The following is a 16,939-nucleotide window of genomic DNA, read 5'->3' as shown; positions in this document are numbered from 1 at the left end:
ACTTTCTCTGTGGAGGTTGGACCACTGTCTGACTTATAATGTTTTTAGAGATCCCCCCCCCATAACAAGGCCTGTAAGCGGCATCCCTTCCTCTCCGGGGAACAGAGGTGAGCTCTTAGTGATGTCATGTCCGTTGCTCTCCACTTTCTCTGTGGAGGTTGGACCACTGTCTGACTTATAATGTTTTTAGAGATCCCCCCCCCATAACAAGGCCTGTAAGCGGCATCCCTTCCTCTTAAGGCAACAGAGGTGAGCTCTTTGTGATGTCATGTCCGTTGCTCTCCACTTTCTCTGTGGAGGTAGGCCCACTGTCTGACTCATAATGTTTTTAGAGATTCCCGCCCCCCCCCATACCAAGGCCAGTAAGCGGCATCCCTTCCTTTGCAGGCAACAGAGGTGAGCTCTTAGTGATGTCATGTCCGTTGCTCTACACTTTCTCTGTGGAGGTTGGACCACTGTCTGACTTATAATGTTTTTAGAGATCCCCCCCCCCATAACAAGGCCTGTAAGCGGCATCCCTTCCTCTCCAGGCAACAGAGGTGAGCTCTTTGTGATGTCATGTCCGTTGCTCTCCACTTCCTATGTGAAGGTAGGCCCACTGTCGGAATTATAATGTTTTTAGAGATCCCCCCACCCATAACAAGGCCTGTAAGCGGCATCCCTTCCTCTCCAGGCAACAGAGGTGAGCTGTTTGTGATGTCATGTCCGTTGCTCTCCACTTTCTCTGTGGAGGTAGGCCCACTGTCTGACTTATAATGTTTTGAGATATTCCGGCCCCCCCCATACCAAGGCCAGTAAGCGGCATCCCTTCCTCTCCAGGCAACAGAGGTGAGCTCTTTGTGATATCATGTCCGTTGCTCTACACTTTCTCTGTGGAGGTTGGAACACTGTCTGACTTATAATGTTTTTAGAGTCCCCCCCCCTCCTTAACAAGGCCTGTAAGCGGCATCCCTTCCTCTCCAGGCAACAGAGGTGAGCTCTTTGTGATGTCATGTCCGTTGCTCTCCACTTCCTCTGTGAAGGTAGGCCCACTGTCTGAATTATAATGTTTTTAGAGATCCCCCCCCATAACAAGGCCTGTAAGCGGCATCCCTTCCTCTCCAGGCAACAGAGGTGAGCTCTTTGTGATGTCATGTCCGTTGCTCTACACTTTCTCTGTGGAGGTTGGACCACTGTCTGACTTATAATGTTTTTAGAGATCCCCCCCCCAATAACAAGGCCTGTAAGCGGCATCCCTTCCTCTCCAGGCAACAGAGGTGAGCTCTTTGTGATGTCATGTCCGTTGCTCTCCACTTCCTCTGTGAAGGTAGGCCCACTGTCTGAATTATAATGTTTTTAGAGATCCCCCCCCCATAACAAGGCCTGTAAGCGGCATCCCTTCCTCTCCAGGCAACAGAGGTGAGCTCTTTGTGATGTCATGTCCGTTGCTCTCCACTTCCTCTGTGGAGGTTGGACCACTGTCTGACTTATAATGTTTTTAGAGAACCCCCCCCCCCATAACAAGGCCTGTAAGCGGCATCCCTTCCTCTCCAGGCAACAGAGGTGAGCTCTTTGTGATGTCATGTCCGTTGCTCTCCACTTCCTCTGTGAAGGTAGGCCCACTGTCTGAATTATAATGTTTTTAGAGATCCCCCCCCATAACAAGGCCTGTAAGCGGCATCCCTTCCTCTCCAGGCAAGAGAGGTGAGCTCTTTGTGATGTCATGTCCGTTGCTCTACACTTTCTCTGTGGAGGTTGGACCACTGTCTGACTTATAATGTTTTTAGAGATCCCCCCCCCCAATAACAAGGCCTGTAAGCGGCATCCCTTCCTCTCCAGGCAACAGAGGTGAGCTCTTTGTGATGTCATGTCCGTTGCTCTCCACTTCCTCTGTGAAGGTAGGCCCACTGTCTGAATTATAATGTTTTTAGAGATCCCCCCCCGCATAACAAGGCCTGTAAGCGGCATCCCTTCCTCTCCAGGCAACAGAGGTGAGCTCTTTGTGATGTCATGTCCGTTGCTCTCCACTTCCTCTGTGGAGGTTGGACCACTGTCTGACTTATAATGTTTTTAGAGACCCCCCCCCCCATAACAAGGCCTGTAAGCGGCATCCCTTCCTCTCCAGGCAACAGAGGTGAGCTCTTTGTGATGTCATGTCCGTTGCTCTCCACTTTCTCTGTGGAGGTAGGCCCACTGTCTGACTCATAATGTTTTTAGAGATTCCCGCCCCCCCCCCCATACCAAGGCCAGTAAGCGGCATCCCTTCCTTTCCAGGCAACAGAGGTGAGCTCTTAGTGATGTCATGTCCGTTGCTCTCCACTTTCTCTGTGGAGGTTGGACCACTGTCTGACTTATAATGTTTTTAGAGATCCCCCCCCCCATAACAAGGCCTGTAAGCGGCATCCCTTCCTCTCCGGGGAACAGAGGTGAGCTCTTAGTGATGTCATGTCCGTTGCTCTCCACTTTCTCTGTGGAGGTTGGACCACTGTCTGACTTATAATGTTTTTAGAGATCCCCCCCCCATAACAAGGCCTGTAAGCGGCATCCCTTCCTCTTAAGGCAACAGAGGTGAGCTCTTTGTGATGTCATGTCCGTTGCTCTCCACTTTCTCTGTGGAGGTAGGCCCACTGTCTGACTCATAATGTTTTTAGAGATTCCCGCCCCCCCCCATACCAAGGCCAGTAAGCGGCATCCCTTCCTTTGCAGGCAACAGAGGTGAGCTCTTAGTGATGTCATGTCCGTTGCTCTCCACTTTCTCTGTGGAGTTTGGACCACTGTCTGACTTATAATGTTTTTAGAGATCCCCCCCCCCCATAACAAGGCCTGTAAGCGGCATCCCTTCCTCTCCGGGGAACAGAGGTGAGCTCTTAGTGATGTCATGTCCGTTGCTCTCCACTTTCTCTGTGGAGGTAGGCCCACCCTCTGACTTATAATGTTTTTAGAGATTCCCGCCCCCCCATAACAAGGCCAGTAAGCGGCATCCCTTCCTCTCCAGGCAACAGAGGTGAGCTCTTTGTGATGTCATGTCCGTTGCTCTCCACTTTCTCTGTGGAGGTAGGCCCACTGTCTGAATTATAATGTTTTTAGAGATCCCCCCCCCATAACAAGGCGTGTAAGAGGCATCCCTTCCTCTCCAGGCAACAGAGGTGAGCTCTTTGTGATGTCATGTCCGTTGCTCTCCACTTTCTCTGTGGAGGTAGGCTCACTGTCTGACTTATAATGTTTTTAGAGATTCCCCCCCCCCATACCAAGGCCAGTAAGCGGCATCCCTTCCTCTCCAGGCAACAGAGGTGAGCTCTTTGTGATGTCATGTCCGTTGCTCTCCACTTTCTCTGTGGAGGTAGGCCCACTGTCTGACTTATAATGTTTTTAGAGATCCCCCCCCCATAACAAGGCCTGTAAGCGGCATCCCTTCCTCTCCAGGCAACAGAGGTGAGCTCTTTGTGATGTCATGTCCGTTGCTCTCCATTTTCTCTGTGGAGGTAGGCCCACTGTCTGACTCATAATGTTTTTAGAGATTCCCGCCCCCCCCCCCATAACAAGGCCAGTAAGCGGCATCCCTTCCTCTCCAGGCAACAGAGGTGAGCTCTTTGTGATGTCATGTCCGTTGCTCTCCACTTCCTCTGTGGTTGTAAGCCCACTGTCTGACTTATAATGTTTTTAGAGTCCCCCTCCCTCCTTAACAAGGCCTGTAAGCGGCATCCGTTCCTCTCCAGGCAACAGAGGTGAGCTCTTTGTGATGTCATATCCGTTGCTCTCCACATTCTCTATGGAGGTAGGCCCACTGTCTGACTTATAATGTTTTTAGAGTTCCCGCCCCCCCATAACAAGGCCTGTAAGCGGCATCCCTTCCTCTCCAGGCAACAGAGGTGAGCTGTTTGTGATGTCATGTCCGTTGCTCTCCACTTTCTCTGTGGAGGTTGGACCACTGTCTGACTTATAATGTTTTTAGAGATCCCCCCCCCCCGCATACCAAGGCCAGTAAGCGGCATCCCTTCCTCTCCAGGCAACAGAGGTGAGCTCTTTGTGATGTCATGTCCGTTGCTCTAGACTTTCTCTGTGGAGGTTGGACCACTGTCTGACTTATAATGTTTTTAGAGATCCCCCCCCCCCATAACAAGGCCTGTAAGCGGCATCCCTTCCTCTCCAGGCAACAGAGGTGAGCTCTTTGTGATGTCATGTCCGTTGCTCTCCACTTCCTATGTGAAGGTAGGCCCACTGTCTGAATTATAATGTTTTTAGAGATCCCCCCCCCCCCATAACAAGGCCTGTAAGCGGCATCCCTTCCTCTCCAGGCAACAGAGGTAAGCTGTTTGTGATGTCATGTCCGTTGCTCTCCACTTTCTCTGTGGAGGTAGGCCCACTGTCTGACTTATAATGTTTTGAGATATTCCCGCCCCCCCCATACCAAGGCCAGTAAGCGGCATCCCTTCCTCTCCAGGCAACAGAGGTGAGCTCTTTGTGATATCATGTCCGTTGCTCTACACTTTCTCTGTGGAGGTTGGACCACTGTCTGACTTATAATGTTTTTAGAGTCCCCCCCCCTCCTTAACAAGGCCTGTAAGCGGCATCCCTTCCTCTCCAGGCAACAGAGGTGAGCTCTTTGTGATGTCATGTCCGTTGCTCTCCACTTCCTTTGTGAAGATAGGCCCACTGTCTGAATTATAATGTTTTTAGAGATCCCCCCCCCATAACAAGGCCTGTAAGAGGCATCCCTTCCTCTCCAGGCAACAGAGGAGAGCTCTTTGTGATGTCATGTCCGTTGCTCTCCACTTTCTCTGTGGAGGTAGGCCCACTCTCTGACTTATAATGTTTTTAGAGATTCCCCCCCCCCATACCAAGGCCAGTAAGCGGCATCCCTTCCTCTCCAGGCTACAGAGGTGAGCTCTTTGTGATGTCATGTCCGTTGCTCTCCACTTTCTCTGTGGAGGTAGGCCCACTGTCTGACTTATAATGTTTTTAGAGAACCCCCCCCATAACAAGGCCTGTAAGTGGCATCCCTTCCTCTCCAGGCAACAGAGGTGAGCTCTTTGTGATGTCCTGTCCGTTGCTCTCCATTTTCTCTGTGGAGGTAGGCCCACTGTCTGACTCATAATGTTTTTAGAGATTCCCGCCCCCCCCATACCAAGGCCAGTAAGCGGCATCCCTTCCTCTCCAGGCAACAGAGGTGAGCTCTTTGTGATGTCATGTCCGTTGCTCTCCACTTTCTCTGTGGAGGTAAGCCCACTGTCTGACTTATAATGTTTTTAGAGATCCCCCCCTCCTTAACAAGGCCTGTAAGCGGCATCCCTTCCTCTCCAGGCAACAGAGGTGAGCTCTTTGTGATATCATATCCGTTGCTCTCCACATTCTCTATGGAGGTAGGCCCACTGTCTGACTTATAATGTTTTTAGAGTTCCCGCCCCCCCATAAGAAGGCCTGTAAGCGGCATCCCTTCCTCTCCAGGCAACAGAGGTGAGCTGTTTGTGATGTCATGTCCGTTGCTCTCCACTTTCTCTGTGGAGGTTGGACCACTGTCTGACTTATAATGTTTTTAGAGATCCCCCCCCCATACCAAGGCCAGTAAGCGGCATCCCTTCCTCTCCAGGCAACAGAGGTGAGCTCTTTGTGATGTCATGTCCGTTGCTCTACACTTTCTCTGTGGAGGTTGGACCACTGTCTGACTTATAATGTTTTTAGAGATCCCCCCCCCATAACAAGGCCTGTAAGCGGCATCCCTTCCTCTCCAGGCAACAGAGGTGAGCTCTTTGTGATGTCATGTCCGTTGCTCTCCACTTTCTCTGTGGAGGTAGGCCCACTGTCTGACTTATAATGTTTTGAGATATTCCCACCCCCCCCATACCAAGGCCAGTAAGCGGCATCCCTTCCTCTCCAGGCAACAGAGGTGAGCTCTTTGTGATATCATGTCCGTTGCTCTACACTTCCTCTGTGGAGGTAAGCCCACTGTCTGACTTATAATGTTTTTAGAGTCCCCCCCCCCTCCTTAACAAGGCCTGTAAGCGGCATCCCTTCCTCTCCAGGCAACAGAGGTGAGCTCTTTGTGATGTCATGTCCGTTGCTCTCCACTTCCTTTGTGAAGGTAGGCCCACTGTCAGAATTATAATGTTTTTAGAGATCCCCCCCCCATAACAAGGCCTGTAAGAGGCATCCCTTCCTCTCCAGGCAACAGAGGAGAGCTCTTTGTGATGTCATGTCCGTTGCTCTCCACTTTCTCTGTGGAGGTAGGCCCACTCTCTGACTTATAATGTTTTTAGAGATTCCCCCCCCCCATACCAAGGCCAGTAAGCGGCATCCCTTCCTCTCCAGGCAACAGAGGTGAGCTGTTTGTGATGTCATGTCCGTTGCTCTCCACTTTCTCTGTGGAGGTAGGCCCACTGTCTGACTTATAATGTTTTTAGAGATCCCCCCCCCCATAACAAGGCCTGTAAGCGGCATCCCTTCCTCTCCAGGCAACAGAGGTGAGCTCTTTGTGATGTCATGTCCGTTGCTCTCCACTTTCTCTGTGGAGGTAGGCCCACTGTCTGACTTATAAAGTTTTGAGATATTCCCGCCCCCCCCCCCATACCAAGGCCAGTAAGTGGCATCCCTTCCTCTCCAGGCAACAGAGGTGAGCTCTTTGTGATATCATGTCCGTTGCTCTACACTTTCTCTGTGGAGGTTGGACCACTGTCTGACTTATAATGTTTTTTAGAGTCCCCCCCCCTCCTTAACAAGGCCTGTAAGCGGCATCCCTTCCTCTCCAGGCAACAGAGGTGAGCTCTTTGTGATGTCATGTCCGTTGCTCTCCACTTCCTTTGTGAAGGTAGGCCCACTGTCTGAATTATAATGTTTTTAGAGATCCCCCCCCCCCATAACAAGGCCTGTAAGAGGCATCCCTTCCTCTCCAGGCAACAGAGGAGGGCTCTTTGTGATGTCATGTCCGTTGCTCTCCACTTTCTCTGTGGAGGTAGGCCCACTCTCTGACTTATAATGTTTTTAGAGATTCCCCCCCCCCATACCAAGGCCAGTAAGCGGCATCCCTTCCTCTCCAGGCAACAGAGGTGAGCTGTTTGTGATGTCATGTCCGTTGCTCTCCACTTTCTCTGTGGAGGTAGGCCCACTGTCTGACTCATAATGTTTTTAGAGATCCCCCCCCCCATAACAAGGCCAGTAAGCGGCATCCCTTCCTCTCCAGGCAACAGAGGTGAGCTCTTTGTGATGTCATGTCTGTTGCTCTACACTTTCTCTGTGGAGGTAAGCCCACTGTCTGACTTATAATGTTTTTAGAGTCCCCCCCCCCTCCTTAACAAGGCCTGTAAGCGGCATCCCTTCCTCTCCAGGCAACAGAGGTGAGCTCTTTGTGATGTCATGTCCGTTGCTCTCCACTTTCTCTGTGGAGGTAAGCCCACTGTCTGACTTATAATGTTTTTAGAGATCCCCCCCTCCTTAACAAGGCCTGTAAGCGGCATCCTTTCCTCTCCAGGCAACAGAGGTGAGCTCTTTGTGATGTCATATCCGTTGCTCTCCACATTCTCTATGGAGGTAGGCCCACTGTCTGACTTATAATGTTTTTAGAGTTCCCGCCCCCCCATAACAAGGCCTGTAAGCGGCATCCCTTCCTCTCCAGGCAACAGAGGTGAGCTCTTTGTGATGTCATGTCCGTTGCTCTCCACTTTCTCTGTGGAGGTAAGCCCACTGTCTGACTTATAATGTTTTTAGAGATCCCCCCCTCCTTAACAAGGCCTGTAAGCGGCATCCCTTCCTCTCCAGGCAACAGAGGTGAGCTCTTTGTGATGTCATGTCCGTTGCTCTACACTTTCTCTGTGGAGGTTGGACCACTGTCTGACTTATAATGTTTTTAGAGATCCCCCCCCCATAACAAGGCCTGTAAGCGGCATCCCTTCCTTTCCAGGCAACAGAGGTGAGCTCTTTGTGATGTCATGTCCGTTGCTCTCCACTTCCTATGTGAAGGTAGGCCCACTGTCTGAATTATAATGTTTTTAGAGATCCCCCCCCCCCATAACAAGGCCTGTAAGCGGCATCCCTTCCTCTCCAGGCAACAGAGGTGAGCTGTTTGTGATGTCATGTCCGTTGCTCTCCACTTTCTCTGTGGAGGTAGGCCCACTGTCTGACTTATAATGTTTTGAGATATTCCCGCCCCCCCCCATACCAAGGCCAGTAAGCGGCATCCCTTCCTCTCCAGGCAACAGAGGTGAGCTCTTTGTGATATCATGTCCGTTGCTCTACACTTCCTCTGTGGAGGTAAGCCCACTGTCTGACTTATAATGTTTTTAGAGTCCCCCCCCCTCCTTAACAAGGCCTGTAAGCGGCATCCCTTCCTCTCCAGGCAACAGAGGTGAGCTCTTTGTGATGTCATGTCCGTTGCTCTCCACTTCCTTTGTGAAGGTAGGCCCACTGTCTGAATTATAATGTTTTTAGAGATCCCCCCCCCCCATAACAAGGCCTGTAAGAGGCATCCCTTCCTCTCCAGGCAACAGAGGAGAGCTCTTTGTGATGTCATGTCCGTTGCTCTCCACTTTCTCTGTGGAGGTAGGCCCACTCTCTGACTTATAATGTTTTTAGAGATTCCCCCCCCCCATACCAAGGTCAGTAAGCGGCATCCCTTCCTCTCCAGGCAACAGAGGTGAGCTGTTTGTGATGTCATGTCCGTTGCTCTCCACTTTCTCTGTGGAGGTAGGCCCACTGTCTGACTTATAATGTTTTTAGAGATCCCCCCCCCCCATAACAAGGCCTGTAAGCGGCATCCCTTCCTCTCCAGGCAACAGAGGTGAGCTCTTTGTGATGTCATGTCCGTTGCTCTCCACTTTCTCTGTGGAGGTAGGCCCACTGTCTGACTTATAAAGTTTTGAGATATTCCCGCCCCCCCCCCATACCAAGGCCAGTAAGTGGCATCCCTTCCTCTCCAGGCAACAGAGGTGAGCTCTTTGTGATATCATGTCCGTTGCTCTACACTTTCTCTGTGGAGGTTGGACCACTGTCTGACTTATAATGTTTTTTAGAGTCCCCCCCCTCCTTAACAAGGCCTGTAAGCGGCATCCCTTCCTCTCTAGGCAACAGAGGTGAGCTCTTTGTGATGTCATGTCCGTTGCTCTCCACTTCCTTTGTGAAGGTAGGCCCACTGTCTGAATTATAATGTTTTTAGAGATCCCCCCCCCCATAACAAGGCCTGTAAGAGGCATTCCTTCCTCTCCAGGCAACAGAGGAGGGCTCTTTGTGATGTCATGTCCGTTGCTCTCCACTTTCTCTGTGGAGGTAGGCCCACTCTCTGACTTATAATGTTTTTAGAGATTCCCCCCCCCCATACCAAGGCCAGTAAGCGGCATCCCTTCCTCTCCAGGCAACAGAGGTGAGCTGTTTGTGATGTCATGTCCGTTGCTCTCCACTTTCTCTGTGGAGGTAGGCCCACTGTCTGACTCATAATGTTTTTAGAGATCCCCCCCCCCATAACAAGGCCAGTAAGCGGCATCCCTTCCTCTCCAGGCAACAGAGGTGAGCTCTTTGTGATGTCATGTCTGTTGCTCTACACTTTCTCTGTGGAGGTAAGCCCACTGTCTGACTTATAATGTTTTTAGAGTCCCCCCCCCCTCCTTAACAAGGCCTGTAAGCGGCATCCCTTCCTCTCCAGGCAACAGAGGTGAGCTCTTTGTGATGTCATGTCCGTTGCTCTCCACTTTCTCTGTGGAGGTAAGCCCACTGTCTGACTTATAATGTTTTTAGAGATCCCCCCCTCCTTAACAAGGCCTGTAAGCGGCATCCTTTCCTCTCCAGGCAACAGAGGTGAGCTCTTTGTGATGTCATATCCGTTGCTCTCCACATTCTCTATGGAGGTAGGCCCACTGTCTGACTTATAATGTTTTAGAGTTCGCGCCCCCCCATAACAAGGCCTGTAAGCGGCATCCCTTCCTCTCCAGGCAACAGAGGTGAGCTCTTTGTGATGTCATGTCCGTCGCTCTCCACTTTCTCTGTGGAGGTAAGCCCACTGTCTGACTTATAATGTTTTTAGAGATCCCCCCCTCCTTAACAAGGCCTGTAAGCGGCATCCCTTCCTCTCCAGGCAACAGAGGTGAGCTGTTTGTGATGTCATGTCCGTTGCTCTCCACTTTCTCTGTGGAGGTAGGCCCACTGTCTGACTTATAATGTTTTGAGATATTCCCGCCCCCCCCATACCAAGGCCAGTAAGCGGCATCCCTTCCTCTCCAGGCAACAGAGGTGAGCTCTTTGTGATATCATGTCCGTTGCTCTACACTTCCTCTGTGGAGGTAAGCCCACTGTCTGACTTATAATGTTTTTAGAGTCCCCCCCCCTCCTTAACAAGGCCTGTAAGCGGCATCCCTTCCTCTCCAGGCAACAGAGGTGAGCTCTTTGTGATGTCATGTCCGTTGCTCTCCACTTCCTTTGTGAAGGTAGGCCCACTGTCTGAATTATAATGTTTTTAGGGATCCCCCCCCCCATAACAAGGCCTGTAAGAGGCATCCCTTCCTCTCCAGGCAACAGAGGAGAGCTCTTTGTGATGTCATGTCCGTTGCTCTCCACTTTCTCTGTGGAGGTAGGCCCACTCCCTGACTTATAATGTTTTTAGAGATTCCCCCCCCCATACCAAGGTCAGTAAGCGGCATCCCTTCCTCTCTAGGCAACAGAGGTGAGCTGTTTGTGATGTCATGTCCGTTGCTCTCCACTTTCTCGGTGGAGGTAGGCCCACTGTCTGACTTATAATGTTTTTAGAGATCCCCCCCCCCATAACAAGGCCTGTAAGCGGCATCCCTTCCTCTCCAGGCAACAGAGGTGAGCTCTTTGTGATGTCATGTCCGTTGCTCTCCACTTTCTCTGTGGAGGTAGGCCCACTGTCTGACTTATAATGTTTTGAGATATTCCCGCCCCCCCCCCCCATACCAAGGCCAGTAAGTGGCATCCCTTCCTCTCCAGGCAACAGAGGTGAGCTCTTTGTGATATCATGTCCGTTGCTCTACACTTTCTCTGTGGAGGTTGGACCACTGTCTGACTTATAATGTTTTTTAGAGTCCCCCCCCCCTCCTTAACAAGGCCTGTAAGCGGCATCCCTTCCTCTCCAGGCAACAGAGGTGAGTTCTTTGTGATGTCATGTCCGTTGCTCTCCACTTTCTCTGTGGAGGTAGGCCCACTCTCTGACTTATAATGTTTTTAGAGATTCCCCCCCCCCATACCAAGGCCAGTAAGCGGCATCCCTTCCTCTCCAGGCAACAGAGGTGAGCTCTTTGTGATGTCATGTCCGTTGCTCTCCACTTTCTCTGTGGAGGTAAGCCCACTGTCTGACTTATAATGTTTTTAGAGATCCCCCCCTCCTTAACAAGGCCTGTAAGCGGCATCCTTTCCTCTCCAGGCAACAGAGGTGAGCTCTTTGTGATGTCATATCCGTTGCTCTCCACATTCTCTATGGAGGTAGGCCCACTGTCTGACTTATAATGTTTTTAGAGTTCCCGCCCCCCCATAACAAGGCCTGTAAGCGGCATCCCTTCCTCTCTAGGCAACAGAGGTGAGCTGTTTGTGATGTCATGTCCGTTGCTCTCCACTTTCTCTGTGGAGGTTGGACCACTGTCTGACTTATAATGTTTTTAGAGATCCCCCCCCCATACCAAGGCCAGTAAGCGGCATCCCTTCCTCTCCAGGCAACAGAGGTGAGCTCTTTGTGATGTCATGTCCGTTGCTCTACACTTTCTCTGTGGAGGTTGGACCACTGTCTGACTTATAATGTTTTTAGAGATCCCCCCCCCCATAAGAAGGCCTGTAAGCGGCATCCCTTCCTTTCCAGGCAACAGAGGTGAGCTCTTTGTGATGTCATGTCCGTTGCTCTCCACTTCCTATGTGAAGGTAGGCCCACTGTCTGAATTATAATGTTTTTAGAGATCCCCCCCCCATAACAAGGCCTGTAAGCGGCATCCCTTCCTCTCCAGGCAACAGAGGTGAGCTGTTTGTGATGTCATGTCCGTTGCTCTCCACTTTCTCTGTGGAGGTAGGCCCACTGTCTGACTTATAATGTTTTGAGATATTCCCGCCCCCCCCACACCAAGGCCAGTAAGCGGCATCCCTTCCTCTCCAGGCAACAGAGGTGAGCTCTTTGTGATGTCATGTCCGTTGCTCTCCACTTCCTCTGTGGAGGTAGGCCCACTGTCTGACTTATAATGTTTTTAGAGATCCCCCCCCCCCCATAACAAGGCCTGTAAGCGGCATCCCTTCCTCTCCAGGCAACAGAGGTGAGCTCTTTGTGATGTCATGTCCGTTGCTCTCCACTTTCTCTGTGGAGGTAAGCCCACTGTCTGACTTATAATGTTTTTAGCGATCCCCCCCTCCTTAACAAGGCCTGTAAGCGGCATCCCTTCCTCTCCAGGCAACAGAGGTGAGCTCTTTGTGATGTCATGTCCGTTGCTCTCCACTTCCTATGTGAAGGTAGGCCCACTGTCTGAATTATAATGTTTTTAGAGATCCCCCCCCCCATAACAAGGCCTGTAAGCGGCATCCCTTCCTCTCCAGGGAACAGAGGTGAGCTGTTTGTGATGTCATGTCCGTTGCTCTCCACTTTCTCTGTGGAGGTAGGCCCACTGTCTGACTTATAATGTTTTGAGATATTCCCGCCCCCCCCCCCATACCAAGGCCAGTAAGTGGCATCCCTTCCTCTCCAGGCAACAGAGGTGAGCTCTTTGTGATATCATGTCCGTTGCTCTACACTTTCTCTGTGGAGGTTGGACCACTGTCTGACTTATAATGTTTTTTAGAGTCCCCCCCCCCTCCTTAACAAGGCCTGTAAGCGGCATCCCTTCCTCTCCAGGCAACAGAGGTGAGCTCTTTGTGATGTCATGTCCGTTGCTCTCCACTTCCTTTGTGAAGGTAGGCCCACTGTCTGAATTATAATGTTTTTAGAGATCCCCCCCCCATAACAAGGCCTGTAAGAGGCATCCCTTCCTCTCCAGGCAACAGAGGAGAGCTCTTTGTGATGTCATGTCCGTTGCTCTCCACTTTCAATGTGGAGGTAGGCCCACTCTCTGACTTATAATGTTTTTAGAGATTCCACCCCCCCCATACCAAGGCCAGTAAGCGGCATCCCTTCCTCTCCAGGCAACAGAGGTGAGCTGTTTGTGATGTCATGTCCGTTGCTCTCCACTTTCTCTGTGGAGGTTGGACCACTGTCTGACTTATAATGTTTTTAGAGATCCCCCCCCCATAACAAGGCCTGTAAGCGGCATCCCTTCCTCTCCAGACAACAGAGGTGAGCTCTTTGTGATGTCATGTCCGTTGCTCTCCACTTTCTCTGTGGAGGTAAGCCCACTGTCTGACTTATAATGTTTTTAGAGATCCCCCCTCCTTAACAAGGCCTGTAAGCGGGATCCCTACCTCTCCAGGCAACAGAGGTGAGCTCTTTGTGATGTCATGTCCGTTGCTCTCCATTTTCTCTGTGGAGGTAGGCCCACTGTCTGACTCATAATGTTTTTAGAGATCCCCCCCCCCATAACAAGGCCAGTAAGCGGCATCCCTTCCTCTCCAGGCAACAGAGGTGAGCTCTTTGTGATGTCATGTCCGTTGCTCTACACTTTCTCTGTGGAGGTAAGCCCACTGTCTGACTTATAATGTTTTTAGAGTCCCCCCCCCTCCTTAACAAGGCCTGTAAGCGGCATCCCTTCCTCTCCAGGCAACAGAGGTGAGCTCTTTGTGATGTCATGTCCGTTGCTCTCCACTTTCTCTGTGGAGGTAAGCCCACTGTCTGACTTATAATGTTTTTAGAGTTCCCGCCCCCCCATAACAAGGCCTGTAAGCGGCATCCCTTCCTCTCCAGGCAACAGAGGTGAGCTGTTTGTGATGTCATGTCCGTTGCTCTCCACTTTCTCTGTGGAGGTTGGACCACTGTCTGACTTATAATGTTTTTAGAGATCCCCCCCCCATACCAAGGCCAGTAAGCGGCATCCCTTCCTCTCCAGGCAACAGAGGTGAGCTCTTTGTGATGTCATGTCCGTTGCTCTACACTTTCTCTGTGGAGGTTGGACCACTGTCTGACTTATAATGTTTTTAGAGATCCCCCCCCCATAACAAGGCCTGTAAGCGGCATCCCTTCCTCTCCAGGCAACAGAGGTGAGCTCTTTGTGATGTCATGTGCGCTGCTCTACACTTCCTCTGTGAAGGTAGGCCCACTGTCTGAATTATAATGTTTTTAGAGATCCCCCCCCATAACAAGGCCTGTAAACGGCATCCCTTCCTCTCCAGGCAACAGAGGTGAGCTCTTTGTGATGTCATGTCCGTTGCTCTCCACTTCCTCTGTGGAGGTAGGCCCACTGTCTGACATATAATGTTTTTAGAGATCCCCCCCCCCCCATAACAAGGCCTGTAAGCGGCATCCCTTCCTCTCCAGGCAACAGAGGTGAGCTCTTTGTGATGTCATGTCCGTTGCTCTCCACTTTCTCTGTGGAGGTAGGCCCACTGTCTGACTTATAATGTTTTTAGAGATTCTCCCCCCCCCCCATACCAAGTCCAGTAAGCGGCATCCCTTCCTCTCCAGGCAACAGAGGTGAGCTGTTTGTGATGTCATGTCCGTTGCTCTCCACTTTCTCTGTGGAGGTAGGCCCACTGTCTGACTTATAATGTTTTGAGAGATTCCCGCCCCCCCCATGCCAAGGCCAGTAAGCGGCATCCCTTCCTCTCCAGGCAACAGAGGTGAGCTGTTTGTGATATCATGTCCGTTGCTCTACAGTTTCTCTGTGGAGGTTAGACCACTGTCTGACTTATAATGTTTTTAGAGTCCCCCCCCCTCCTTAACAAGGCCTGTAAGCGGCATCCCTTCCTCTCCAGGCAACAGAGGTGAGCTCTTTGTGATGTCATGTCCGTTGCTCTCCACTTCCTCTGTGAAGGTAGGCCCACTGTCTGAATTATAATGTTTTTAGAGATCCCCCCCCCCATAACAAGGCCTGTAAGAGGCATCCCTTCCTCTCCAGGCAACAGAGGTGAGCTCTTTGTGATGTCATGTCCGTTGCTCTCCACTTTCTCTGTGGAGGTAGGCCCACTCTCTGACTTATAATGTTTTTAGAGATTCCCCCCCCCCATACCAAGGCCTGTAAGCGGCATCCCTTCCTCTCCAGGCAACAGAGGTGAGCTGTTTGTGATGTCATGTCCGTTGCTCTCCACTTTCTCTGTGGAGGTTGGACCACTGTCTGACTTATAATGTTTTTAGAGATCCCCCCCCCCATAACAAGGCCTGTAAGCGGCATCCCTTCCTCTCCAGACAACAGAGGTGAGCTCTTTGTGATGTCATGTCCGTTGCTCTCCACTTTCTCTGTGGAGGTAAGCCCACTGTCTGACTTATAATGTTTTTAGAGATCCCCCCCTCCTTAACAAGGCCTGTAAGCGGCATCCCTACCTCTCCAGGCAACAGAGGTGAGCTCTTTGTGATGTCATGTCCGTTGCTCTCCATTTTCTCTGTGGAGGTAGGCCCACTGTCTGACTCATAATGTTTTTATAGATCCCCCCCCCATAACAAGGCCAGTAAGCGGCATCCCTTCCTCTCCAGGCAACAGAGGTGAGCTCTTTGTGATGTCATGTCCGTTGCTCTACACTTTCTCTGTGGAGGTAAGCCCACTGTCTGAATTATAATGTTTTTAGAGATCCCCCCCCCCCCATAACAAGGCCTGTAAGAGGCTTCCCTTCCTCTCCAGGCAACAGAGGAGAGCTCTTTGTGATGTCATGTCCGTTGCTCTCCACTTTCTCTGTGGAGGTAGGCCCACTCTCTGACTTATAATGTTTTTAGAGATTCCCCCCCCCATACCAAGGCCAGTAAGCGGCATCCCTTCCTCTCCAGGCAACAGAGGTGAGCTGTTTGTGATGTCATGTCCGTTGCTCTCCACTTTCTCTGTGGAGGTTGGACCACTGTCTGACTTATAATGTTTTTAGAGATCCCCCCCCCCATAACAAGGCCTGTAAGCGGCATCCCTTCCTCTCCAGGCAACAGAGGTGAGCTGTTTGTGATGTCATGTCTGTTGCTCTCCACTTTCTCTGTGGAGGTAGGCCCACTGTCTGACTTATAATGTTTTTAGAGATCCCCCCCTCCTTAACAAGGCCTGTAAGCGGCATCCCTTCCTCTCCAGGCAACAGAGGTGAGCTCTTTGTGATGCCATGTCCGTTGCTCTCCACTTCCTATGTGAAGGTAGGCCCACTGTCTGAATTATAATGTTTTTAGAGATCCCCCCCCCATAACAAGGCCTGTAAGCGGCATCCGTTCCTCTCCAGGGAACAGAGGTGAGCTGTTTGTGATGTCATGTCCGTTGCTCTCCACTTTCTCTGTGGAGGTAGGCCCACTGTCTGACTTATAATGTTTTGAGATATTCCCGCCCCCCCCATACCAAGGCCAGTAAGTGGCATCCCTTCCTCTCCAGGCAACAGAGGTGAGCTCTTTGTGATATCATGTCCGTTGCTCTACACTTTCTCTGTGGAGGTTGGACCACTGTCTGACTTATAATGTTTTTAGAGTCCCCCCCCCCTCCTTAACAAGGCCTGTAAGCGGCATCCCTTCCTCTCCAGGCAACAGAGGTGAGCTCTTTGTGATGTCATGTCCGTTGCTCTCCACTTCCTTTGTGAAGGTAGGCCCACTGTCTGAATTATAATGTTTTTAGAGATCCCCCCCCCCCATAACAAGGCCTGTAAGAGGCATCCCTTCCTCTCCAGGCAACAGAGGTGAGCTCTTTGTGATGTCATGTCCGTTGCTCTCCACTTCCTCTGTGGAGGTAGGCCCACTGTCTGACATATAATGTTTTTAGAGATCCCCCCCCCCATAACAAGGCCTGTAAGCGGCATCCCTTCCTCTCCAGGCAACAGAGGTGAGCTCTTTGTGATGTCATGTCCGTTGCTCTCCACTTTCTCTGTGGAGGTAGGCCCACTGTCTGACTTATAATGTTTTTAGAGATTCTCCCCCCCCCCCATACCAAGTCCAGTAAGAGGCATCCCTTCCTCT

The sequence above is a fragment of the Paroedura picta genome, chromosome 7 (assembly GCF_049243985.1).
Source record: "Paroedura picta isolate Pp20150507F chromosome 7, Ppicta_v3.0, whole genome shotgun sequence".
In the NCBI taxonomy this organism is placed as follows: Eukaryota; Metazoa; Chordata; class Lepidosauria; order Squamata; family Gekkonidae; genus Paroedura; species Paroedura picta.
The sequence above is the reverse complement of the archived record's forward strand: the minus strand, read 5'-3'. Positions refer to the sequence as shown.